The 12352-nt window shown below is 49.7% G+C and overlaps 1 long non-coding RNA gene across 1 annotated transcript; it reads right to left on the bottom strand.

Annotated features, from left to right (window-relative positions):
• Window positions 1–267: 267 nt before the first annotated feature.
• LOC146347157 (uncharacterized) lies at window positions 268–11002 on the bottom strand. Its single transcript, XR_014789853.1, has 5 exons — window positions 9507–11002; window positions 7887–8097; window positions 7583–7730; window positions 3270–3361; window positions 268–818 (listed from the first exon to the last, which is right to left on the bottom strand). It is a non-coding gene; the product is annotated as an uncharacterized LOC146347157 (long non-coding RNA).
• Window positions 11003–12352: the final 1350 nt, after the last annotated feature.

Below are 12352 nucleotides of genomic sequence, written 5' to 3'. Positions count from 1 at the left end.
CCAGGTGACATCCATGCAAAGAAGCTGAATGTGTTGCTTTCTCCTAGGTAGGCAAGTAAGACAAATGGAAAGATAACAAAACAGGGGAAAGAAAGAAAAGAGGGGGAGCTGGGAAGGGGGACATTTCATTTAAATATTAGGATTATGAACTAAATGGTGGATGACTTAGTAGCTAAGTTATTGCTAGGATTTTAGTGAGTATTGAGGATCACAAAAATTGTTAATGGATTGTTCATTTAAAAAAAAATCCCAGCATCTTAATTTTTTCAAAGATTTTAAAGTATTTCAAAGAAAAAGAGAAGCCATCTAGAAGATCACAGAAGCTTCTTAAAAGAAAGTATTAGAATGCATTGAAAAAATTACCACTATAAACATCTCTCACAGTGAGCTCTTATTTTTAATGTAGACAGCATGCAGACAGTCATAAGATCATAAGAAGAGCCATGCTGGATCAGACCAAGGGTCCATCTAGTCCAGGATTCTGTTCACACAGTGGCCAACCAGCTGTTGGCCAGGAACACTCAAGCAGAGCATGAGCACAACAGCACCCTGCCACCCATGTTCCTCAGCAATTGGTGTACATAGGCTCACTGCCTCTGGTACTGGAGGTAGCACATAGCCATCAAGATTAGTAGCCATCAGTAGCCTTCTCCTCCATTAATTTGTCCAATCCCGTTTTAAAGCCATCCAAACTGGTGGCCATCACGACATCCTTTGGTAGCGAATTCCATCGTTTAACTATGCGCTGTGTGAAGAAGTACTTCCTTTTATCTGTCCTGAATCTCCCACCAATCAGCTTCATAGGATGACCCTGGGTTCTAGTATTTTGAGAGAGGGAGAAAAATGTGGAAAAATGCACATTCTCCATACTATGCATAATTTTGTACACCTCTATCATGTCTCCCCTCACCCTCCTTTTTTCCAAGCTAAACAATCCCAGCTGTTGTAACTTTCCCTCATAGGGGAGATGCTTCAGCCCCTTGATCATTTAAGTTGCCCTTTTATGCACTTTTTCCAGCTTTACAATATCTTTTTTTAGGTGTGGTGAACAAAACTGGACACTGTATTCCAAGTGTGGCCACACCATAGATTTGTATAAGGGTGATATGATTTTGGCAGGTTTATTCTCAATCCCTTTTCTAATTATGCCTAACAGGGAGTTTGCCATTTTATTTTTACAGCGGCTGCACACTGGGATGACATCTTCATTCAGCTGTCCACTACAACCCCCAAGATCTCTTTCCTCATTAGTAGTCACTGCTAGCTCAGATCCCATCAGGCTATATTTGAAGTTGGGATTTTTTTAGGGGTGGGGGAGAATTTCTCCCCAAAACTTCAGGGGGCCGAGTGCCAACGCATTCGGTCCTCCGAAGGTTGTTCGGGGAGAAATTTTCCGCCCCCCCCCCCGGGATGGCACTTACCTTTCACGAATGTCGCTCCCGGCGGCGGGTCCCGGCGGCGGTTCGGCAGGTCTTCATCAGGGGCAGGGGCGGCAGCCAGTCTTTCGACCGGCTGCCGCCACTGCCATTACAAGAAAAGTAAAAAAAACAAAAACAAAAACGCCCCCTGATAGGCTACGTAACGATTAACGTAGCCTATCACGGCTTGATTTGCAAAGTCAGCCATGATAGGCTACATTAATCGTCACGTAGCCTATCACGGGTGACTTTAAAACAAAAAAAGCGCCTACGCTAATGGTGGCCCCCATAGGGAGCCGCCATTCGCGTTCCTTATTTGGTCCCTGTAGTCTACGTAAAGATTTACGTAGACTACACTGTAGTCTATGTAAATCTTTACGTAGACTACCTGGACCAAATAAGGAACGCAAATGGCGGCGCCCATAGGGCGCTGCCATTTGCATACGCGCTTTTTTTTTTTTCAAAGTCACCCGTGATAGGCTACATGATGATTAATGTAGCCTATCACGGCTGACTTTGCAGATCTAGCCGTGACAGGCTACGTTAATCGTTACGTAGCCTATCACAGGGGTTTTTTTTTTCTTTTCTTTTGAAGTTCGCGGCCAGGGAGATGGGGCACTTCTCCCCTGCCTGAATTTAGGCCGGGCGAGGCGGGAAGCCTCCCCCCCGGCCTGAATTTTGGGGGGAGCAGCGAAGCGCCTCCCCCCCACCGTGAAGCAAGCTGCGAGACCAGGTAAGTGACTTTCATACATCCCTAGATTTTTTGGCCCAACGTGCATTTTTTGGCCCAACGTGCATTACACTTGCTTACATTGAACCTCATTTGCCATTTAGATGCCCATTTTCCCAGTTTGGAGAGATCTTTTTGGAGTTCTTCACAATCCCTTTTTGTTTTAACCACCCTAAATAATTTGGTATTATCCGCAAACTTGGCCACTTCGTTGCTCACTCCTAATTAGGGGTGCACAAAAGTCACTTACCTGGTCTCACAGCTTGCTTCGCGGTGGGAGGGAGGCGCTTCGCTGCTCCCCCCAAAATTCAGGCCGGAGGGGAGGCTTCCCGCCTCGCCCGGCCGAAATTCAGGCAGGGGAGAAGTGCCCCATCTCCCCGGCCGCGAACTTCAAAAGAAAAGAAAAAAAAAACCCTGTGATAGGCTACGTAACGATTAACGTAGCCTATCATGGCTAGATCTGCAAAGTCAGCCGTGATAGGCTACATTAATCATCATGTAGCCTATCACGGGTGACTTTGAAAAAAAAAAAGCACGTATGCAAATGGCGGCGCCCTATGGGCGCCGCCATTTGCGTTCCTTATTTGGTCCAGGTAGTCTACGTAAAGATTTACATAGACTACAGTGTAGTCTACGTAAATCTTTATGTAGACTACCGGGACCAAATAAAGAACGCAAATGGCGGCGCCCATAGGGCGCCACCATTTGCCTACGTGCTTTTTTTTTTTCTTCAAAGTCACCCATGATAGGCTACGTAACGATTTACGTAGCCTATCACGGCTGACTTTGGAAATCTAGCTGTGATAGGCTACGTTAATCATTATGTAGCCTATCACGGGGTTGTTTGTTTTTTTTACACTTTACTTTGTAATGGCGGCGGCGGCAGCTCACCCTGCCCCCGACAAAAGGCCAACGAACCACCACCGGGACCCGCCGCTGGGAGGGACATTCGCCAAAGGTAAGTCCCATCCCGGGGGGGGGCGGGGGGGCAGAGAATTTCACTGCCAATTTTGGGGGGCCGATAGCATTGGCACTCAGCCCCCCTAAGATTTGGGGAGAAATTCTCCGCCATCCCTATGGAATTTGGCCGCTGGAGTCCATGGCGGAATGTTTCCACTCACCTCTGCCTCCCGCCGGATTGTCGCGGAGCCCAATCCTCCTCGCCAATGGCTCCATTCCACAAGCAACATAGCCGCCATTGCCATTTGTATCGCTGTGGATGAGAAACAGGAAGTGATCCAGATGCAAATGGCGCGGAACCCCCTGGGATGGCACTTACCTGGGGCGGATATGGCGGATGCGGCGGCGGCTTTGGAGGCGGTGATGGGGCGGTGGTGCAGCAGCGGCGGTGGAAGGTGCAGTGGCGGTGGGCATGGCAAAAGGTGTGGCAGCAGCGGAAGGTGCAGTGGTGGGGGCAGTGGGGGTGGCAGGTGCGGTGGCGGGTGTGGTGGCGGGGGCGGTGGTGGGGGCAGCAGGGGTGGCAGGGGCGGCGGGGGCGGGGGCGGCTGGTCAGCAGCAGCTGGTCTCCTGGCCAGCCGCAGCTGGGCAGCTGGGCGCAGCATACACAAATGGCAGTGGCTATGGCGGCTGCCGTCTGCGTTTTAGCCATTCTAGCCTATGTAATTATTTACGTAGGCTAGAACGGCGAAAAATAACGAACGCAAATGGCGGCTGCCATAGCCGCCATTTGTGTATGCCTTTATTTTACTTTGCTGTGATAAGCTACATAAATATTTACATAGTTATCATGGTTAAGTACAGGGACGCAAACGGCGGTGGCTATGGCTGCCACCATTTCCGTCCCTGCTGCCCAGCAGCTGGGTGTCCGGCTGCCGGCAGAGCCAGCCGGTGGCTCTGCAGAATCCCTGTGGAGCAGAGCCGGCCAGGCAGGATTCCGGGGGGAGGGATGGAGCGCCTCCCCCCCACCGTGAAGCAGATCACGAAACGGTAAGTGATTTTCGTACATCCCTAAGCTATTTACGTAGCCTATTGCGTGAAAAAACAGGGACATTTTTTCATGCAATAGGCTATGTAAATAGCTACGTAAATACAGATGCATAGCCTATCAAAGAAGAAGGAGGGACACAAATGGCATGGCAGATGCCATTTGTGTCCGGATCACTTCCTGTTTCTCATCCACAGCGATATGGCATGGCAATGGCGGACTCACCACAGAGCGGAGCTGGCCAGTGAGGATTCCCGGGTGGGGGAATGGATCACCTCCCCCCCTGCGGACCCTTCTGCGGAGCCCAGGTAAGGGGATTCATACATCCCTATTTACTTGCCTCCATTGGGAGAATTTACCATTTATTCCTACTCTTTGCTTTCTGTTCTTTAACCAGTTACTGATCCATAAGAGGACCTGTCCTCTGATTTCATGACTGCTAATTTTGCCCAGGATTCCTTGGTAAGGAACTTTTTCAAAAGCCTTTTGGAATTCCACATAAACAATGTCTACTGGATCACCCCTGTCTACATGCTTATTCACACTCTCAAAGAACTCTGAAAGTTTAGTGAGACAGGACGTACCTTTGCAGAACCCATGGTGATTCTTTTTCAGCAGGGCTTGTCCTTCTATATCCTTACTAGTTTTATCTTTAAAAATGCCTTCAACCAATTTACCCAGAACAGATGTTAAGCTAATGGGCCTGTGATTTCCTGGATCCCCCCTGGATTCCTTTTTGAAAATTGGTGTTACATTGGCCATCTTCTAGTCCTCTGGTATAGAGGATGATCTTAGGGACATTTTGCATATTTTGGTTAGAAGATCAGCAACTTCATATTTGAGTTCTTTGAGAACTCAGGGATGGATACCATCTGGGCCCAGTGAATTATTTACTTTCAGTTTATCAATAAGGTTGAGAACTTCATCTTATGTTGCCACTATTTGCCTCAGTTCCTCAGACTCTCTTCCAGAACAGGTACAGGTATCTGTCCTATATCTTCTGCAATGAAGACTAGGGATGGACGAAAGTCCCTTACCTGTTCTCGAAGCTTGCTTCGCAGTGGGGGTGAGGTGCTTCGGTTCTCCCCCCGAAGTTCAGGCGAGGGGGGGAGGCACCTTGCCTCGCGCAGCAGAAATTCAGGTCGGGGGGAGGCGCCCCATCCCTCGCCGGCGTAATTCAGGCGGAGTAGGAGCAACCCGTCTACTAGGGATGGGGGAGAATTTCTCCCCGAAACTTCGGGGGGTCGAGTGCCAACGCATTTGGCCCCCCGAAATCGGCAGTGAAATCCTCTGCCCCCCCCCCCCGGGATGGGACTTACCTTTCACGAATGTCCCTCCCGGCGACGGGTCCCGGCGGCGGTTCGCCATTACAAGGAAAGTTAAAAAAAAAACCACCCCCGTAATAGGCTACGTAACGATTAATGTGGCCTATCACGGCTAGATTTGCAAAGTCAGCCGTGATAGGCTACGTTAATCGTCACGTAGCCTATCAGGGGGCGTTTTTTTTTTTTTCTTTCATTGCAATGGCGGCGGCGGCAGCCGGTCGAAAGACCAGCTGCCGCTCCCGCCTCGCTCGAACACCCGCCGAACCGCCGGCCGGACCAGCCACCGGGAGGGACATTCGGTGAAGGTAAGTCCCGTCCCGGGGGGGGTGCGGGGGGCGGGGGGGTGCAGAGGATTTCTCCCCGAAACTTGTTCGGGGGGCCGAACACGTTGGCGCTCGGCCCCCTGAAGTTTCGGGGAGAAATTCTCCGCCATCCCTACTTTGTGCAAGCTTTTGCTCCCTTTTGTTTTCCTCACTTGGGCAAGACTTCTGAAGGAAGCTCTCTTTTTTCTACTAGCTCCCTTAACAGTGCTTATTAATGTCTTGGACTTGGTGCTACCTTTCCTAACCTGTGGTATACATTTTAACTGGGCTTCTATTATTGTGGTTTTGAGTAATCTCCAAGCATTTTGAAGGGATTTAATCCTCTTGACTCCCCCCTTTAACTTTCTTTTCACCACTTCCCTCATTTTAGAGAAGTTTCCTCTTCTGATGTCAAATGTGACTGTGCTAGGGTTCCTGGGCACTTTTCCACTTAAATATATGTTAAATCTGATCTACGGATGTTGGAGAATTCCACCACGCATTCCAGGGAGGCTGAATTCCAGTGAATTCGGCCCCACAGAATCCATGGCAGAACAAAGCAACCCCCCCTGCCACCCCACGAAATGGGCCCGGAACGGAGCGTACCTGGTGTCGGCCGTCCGGTGCTCTGCGAATGGCGGCCACATCATTCACCTTCCTTTGAATTCCTTTGAATGGCCGTGATCGGCTATGTAAGTATAGAAATACCTATACACGGGGGGGGGGGGTGTCCCCAATTCCTCTGGCATGTGCATCTTTTGATATGGGACTTCAAAATCGCTTTGATTGGCTATTATGTTCTACCATGTACTCCTGGCCTATTTCCTCCCCTTCTACATTTGGGCAATCAAAAACATTTTCACCTTCATCCCTTTGAGAAGATAAGACCCAAACCAGATGCTTCCCAACTCTTGTTGGCTTTCCCCCAGGGTTTAGTTTAAAAGCTGCTATGGCACCCTTTTTATGTTTAGCACCAGCAGTCTGGTTCCATTTTGGTTCAATTCCTTCTTGTACAGGCCCAGCTTGTCCCAAAACATTCCCCAGTGCCTAACAAGTCTGAATGCCTCCTCCCTGAACCACCATCTCATCCATACACTGAGACTCCTCAGCTTCGCTTGTCTAGCTGGCCCTGCACATGGAACAGGTAGCATTTCAGAGAAAGTCACCTTGGTTGTGGTTTCAACCTCCCACCTAGGAATGTAAATTTGGCTTCCAGGACCTCACGGCTACATTTCCCCACATCATTGGTACCAACATGGACCACAACCACTGAGTCCACCCCAGCACTATCTGCTAGGCTATCTAGATGGCCAGTGATATCCGCAACCTTCACACCAGGCAGGCAATTCGCCATGAGGTCTACACGCCCATCACAGACCCAACTGTCTATGTGTCTAATGATGGAATATCCCACTACCATAAGCCCCCCTCCCTGCATAGGCACATCCTGGGTGTGAGAGGATATTTGTTCATCTTCTGAGGAATGGGTCTCTTCCAAAGGATTGTTTCCCTCTTCCTCAGAATGATGGCGTCCTTCCCCAAGACCCACATTCTCCATGACAGCAGAGGAGCTGTCACCCTGGGAGGGGGACACAGCTAATAGGTCCCTGAAAGTCTCATCCACCAACCTCTCTGCATCTCTTAGCTTCTCCAGGTCAGCAACCTTGATGTTCCCTGAGAGCCAGGAGCTCATTATACCGAGCACACACCCATGACTTCTAACCAGCAGGCAGATAGTCATACACGTGGCACTCAGTGCAATACACTGGATAGCCCCCACCCCCCTGCTGGCTTTCTACCTTCATATCTGTTTAAAAAAAAAAAAAATGGGTGTGTTTTCCCTGGAAAAATTAGTTGTTTACCATTTGCGGCTGCAGCAGCCCAGCAGTGGCTGGAAGTCTGGCTGCAGCTGTTCCTGGCTGGCAGTTCTGCAGCCTTGCCACAGAGCGGAGCTGGCTGGGGAGGATTCCAGGGGGAGGGACGGATCACCTCCCCCGCACCGCCGAAGCCCTGGAATGGAAAGAGGTAAGGAATTCGTACATCCCTAGCTGTGCCCTTGTTTGGGCTTCAGCTGCTATTTAACAATTTTAAATTGTTACCTGAGGTACTATAATAGATAATTAAGTAATTTTACTTACCTTTCCCTCATACAGTTGCTTAACTCACTTGTTTGCTGGTGCTTTGTCACTGGAGCTCCTTGCGCTCAGAGTGCTGGCTCCCTCACAAGTGTGCCTCCTTATATAGATAGGCCCAACTGCTGCTGCAGTGAATCTGATTGGAGGGCCTTTCTCACAGTTGCTTAACTCACTTGTTTGCTGATGCTTTGTTATTGGGGCTGAGATGCATCATCACTGGAGCTCCTCGTGCTCCGGGAGTCCTGGTTCCACATAAGCAACAGAGTTACTCTGTGTGCTTTTTATGACAGAACTTTTTCTTTTAAACTGAAAACTTTTTTCCCCCTATTTGCTCATGTGGGACTTTGCTAGACTCATTCCCTACCATTTCCACGCCAGCCATCATATTATGCAATGTTTTCTAAAGAGCATTTCAACAAGCTCTTCCACTGTGTCTTGAAGCACTCCGTGCTTGCTTTCTATTCTTCCTCATTGTTCTTTCAGACACAGCCATAGCCACAATCAGTTCTCAAGCCTGTTCCTTCCTTCCCAACATCACTTGAACAAAATCATGATTGCTCATCTCTGATTAACTGTTATGCCCATTCTGATCTCCAAAAGAAAAATTGTGCTTTAAAATCACAAAGAGAAAATGAGTCTAAATTGTAAATCTATTAATTTGTACAACATTAACGTACACATATACCAGTTCAATAAATAACTTAGTTGAGCTCAAATATTTGGATATATATGCTCATTGGCTTCAATGGGACTAAGCTGACAAAAATACATGTTCTTTGGGTCAATTACAGTGTAGATTTGGTTAGCCCCATTCCCTTTTATATCCTCCTGTTCTGCTGTATACATCTTGCGAGATGTATACAGCATCATCTGTATACATGATTCCCAAAGGGCAACCGGTAATAAACCCACACTGCTTCGGGGAGGGTGGGAGGGAGCTGCGTTGAGCCAGAGAGCTGAGTTTGAGAAGGGGACTGAGTTTAAGGCAACTCAGCCTGCCCCTCCTTGCATGGTGGTGCCACTGGGGTGCACCAATCAAAGGCCCTTGCGTCATGTCACCCCACCCGCCCGCAATGCCCCCCCCTTTTAGCCAGACAAGCTGGCGCCAGGTGAGGGCATTTGCGAGCGGAGATGGGTTAAAGAAGACGTAGACAACAAGCTTGGGTTGAAAATTGGGCCACATTTATTGAAATAGCTGCAAAGGGGTAACTAGGACGGGCATCTAACTGTGTCAGCAGCTAGCTGGCACTTCTTGGGCGAAAACATACCCAGCCTGAGGGGTGGCGGTGATCTCGCCATCCCTCCGGACTGCCCCTTCTGGGGGAGGTAGACCTTCCGGTGTCATCCCCAACCTGGTGCCGCGAAACACCTGGGTGAGTGAGTAGGGTTGGTCTCCCAGGCAACCCTTATCCCCCCGCCGAGCCGCACAACCCGTTCGGGGGGCCCTCAGGCGTCACCTGTCACCATAAGGTGCCTCTGCATGCACACCATCCCTACTTTCCTGTTTTGCCCATCCTAGCCGCCACAGGAGTCACAAGCCTAGAGCTTGTGAAACTCCCCCCACCTGCGCAGAAGAACTTCCCGCAGGCCCCTTTGCAGATCAGACAGACATATGTTATTCACTAAATGAGACAGGAGGACACCGTCCTACCTGGAACGCTCCCTCCATGTCCACAGAATTCCCTGGCGGGTGGTGCATCCATCACCTCATTCATCTGGCAATAAGCCATTTCTCTGTGCACTTTCCAACGTTCCCTGCCACTGGCAACGTCATTCCATTCCTTCCCATTGATCCATGGGAGCAGTGAGGGCTGCAATAGGCTACTTCCGGCCGGGTATGCCGGACCACCTGTATCTCAACCAAGGCCTGTTCCATCAGGTCCTCGCCTGGCTTACAGCCAAAGTCATTCCCTCCAATGTGCAGCACCTGGACCTGCGGAGGAAGACTGACAAACTTGGTGGGACAGAGTGAGGAGGGGACTCCCACCGTATGCCACATCTATGGAGCCACTGGATCTTAATGTGACAGGGTGACAGAAGCTGAATTCTGAAGAAGACATACAAGCTCTTCATGCAGCTCCAGACATCAAAACGTGCCCATGTAAGAGCACCCGTACCGGCGTACAATGAGCCTGCTGGTCTAAGGAAGAAGCACATTAAGGGAAACTACACAATTGCCCTTAAGTCAACAGCAAACCGTTGAAGTGATAAAAACAGAGGCCCCTCCTCAGACCTGTGGCATGCCATAAAACCCATAAGGTGCCGCCAGAGCATAATCCGTTGACTTGCGTTTGGCCGTGGGCCACTGCCGTGCCCTTGCCATGCCGATCAATTTGATCACCAAATATGTAAATGGATTACTTTGGGCCAGACCTGTACCTTGCAGCAAATCAAGGCCCTCCGGGACAAGTCGGTCTTGTGAGCCCAGACCAACCCTGCATTCTGTTAGAGCTGCTATGTGGAACAGGGAAACGTCTTATTGGAAAGCTCAAATGGAGGGCCATTACCTCTGGAGCCCGAAAGGGGTATCCGGAGAGAGAGGGTGGTTAATTTACTAATGCAGGCAAACATCTGTGCCCAACACTATCTTGCATGCCGAAACCTAAATTCTGACATGGAGTCAGTGAAACCCACCTTTGTGGGCTGGAAGGCTAAATGGCCAGCTTGCAACTTATGGTCCCAAATAGTCTGCAAAAGCTGGTTTGAAACTCAACATTAAAAAAACTAAGATCATGGCATCTGGCCCTATCACTTCCTGGCATATAGAAGGGGAAGAAATGGAAGCAGTGACAGATTTTACTTTCTTGGGCTCCAAGATCACCGCAGACGGTGACTGTAGCCATGAAATTAAAAGACGCTTGCTCCTTGGGAGGAAAGCTATGGCAAACCTAGACAGCATAGTAAGAAGCAGAGACATCACCTTGCCGACAAAGGTCCATCTAATCAAAGCTATGGTTTTCCCAGTAGTAATGTATGGCTGTGAGAGCTGGACTATAAGGAAGGCTGAGCGCCGAAGAATTGATGCTTTCGAACTGTGGTGCTGGAGAAGACTCTTACGAGTCCCCTGGACTGCAAGGAGGTCAAATCAGTCCATCCTAAAGGAAATCAACCCTGAGTGCTCATTGGAAGGACAGATAATGAAGCTGAGGCTCCAATATTTTGGCCACCTAATGCGAAGAGAAAACTCCCTGGAAAAGACCCTGATGCTGGGAAAGACTGAAGGCAAAAGGAGAAGGGGACGGCAGAGGATGAGATGGCTAGATAGCATCACGGATGCAATGAATATGAACTTGAGCACGCTCCGGGAGAGAGCGCAGGACAGGAAGGCCTGGCGTGCTATGGTCCATGGGGTCACGAAGAGTCGGACACGACTGAACGACTGAACAACAACAACAGTCTGTTGTTCCTTACGGAGGCGTGAAATTGTGGCTAATGATCTATAGATAAGGGCCATGAATCCTATCGCTGAGGTTTTGCCTAATGCACGGCACATACACCCTGCTCTGTCGCAGGCGGCTCCTGTACGGAGAGCCATGGAATGCAGCCTGGCATGCCTGGCTTCAGTATCCCGATCTCCCATAATACTGCAAGGATGGGATCTGGGAATGGAGCACCCACGGGGCTAAGGCCCGGAAGATGTTGACCTAATTTCATGACAAGGCATCAACAATTGGGTTTGCCTAACCCAGCACATAGTGGACCCAGAACCAGATGTTGTAATACTGACTCTGGAGCGCGAACACACTGACACATTACATGACCCTCCAATTTCGGGAGGACGGAGAATGAATAACGTGGTCATGTTGTCATAGCGAAGGGGGGGGGTTACTGACTTGGCTATAAGGTTATCCCTCAATGTGCTTGGTGGGGGCGGCAGCCTCCACTCTACATGCCTTTACCCACTGCACGATTGGACCTGCCCTAAGAATCTGAAACCCCTTGGGGTAGGGGCGGAACCATGTGTGTCCACAGTCCGCCTTTGAGGAGAGGCTCACGCTTCCGAAAGGAGGTGCCATTAAAGCCCTACTAAGTTGAAGCCATGCCTGATGTATAACTAATTGGAGCTGTGCCTAATGGACCTGAGGGAGGTGAGAATAACACCTAAGGGTAACGGATTGGCTTCACCAAATGTTGCTGTGGGAGACAGGCCCTCAGCCTTTGTGAGCTAAGGGGCACCGAAGTAACAGAAAAGGGGAAGCAATACTTGCATTAGGTCAGAACAATGACCACCATCTTTGGACTCCATGTAGCACATGCCCATCAGGGACACGTGGCCGGGATCCCAGACAAAGACAGCTGCCTCATCGAAGAGGTGTGACACATTGAGCAGAGATGATCAGGGATCTCGTGATAATTGACTGGCCCTCAGGAAAGAGAGGTTACGAATCAGGATAAACTCCCTAGAGGATTTCCTGGGCACCATTTTGAGAAGGGAGATCCCTAGAATAGCTAACGGGGTGTGGAAAAAAGTGGGGGCTAAAACCCTTCTGCCAGTAC

The sequence above is a fragment of the Heloderma suspectum genome, chromosome 4 (genome assembly GCF_057233095.1).
Source record: "Heloderma suspectum isolate Gila_16-S chromosome 4, 16-S_ref, whole genome shotgun sequence".
Lineage (NCBI taxonomy): Eukaryota > Metazoa > Chordata > Lepidosauria > Squamata > Helodermatidae > Heloderma > Heloderma suspectum.
This window is presented reverse-complemented; position numbering and strand designations above follow the sequence as displayed.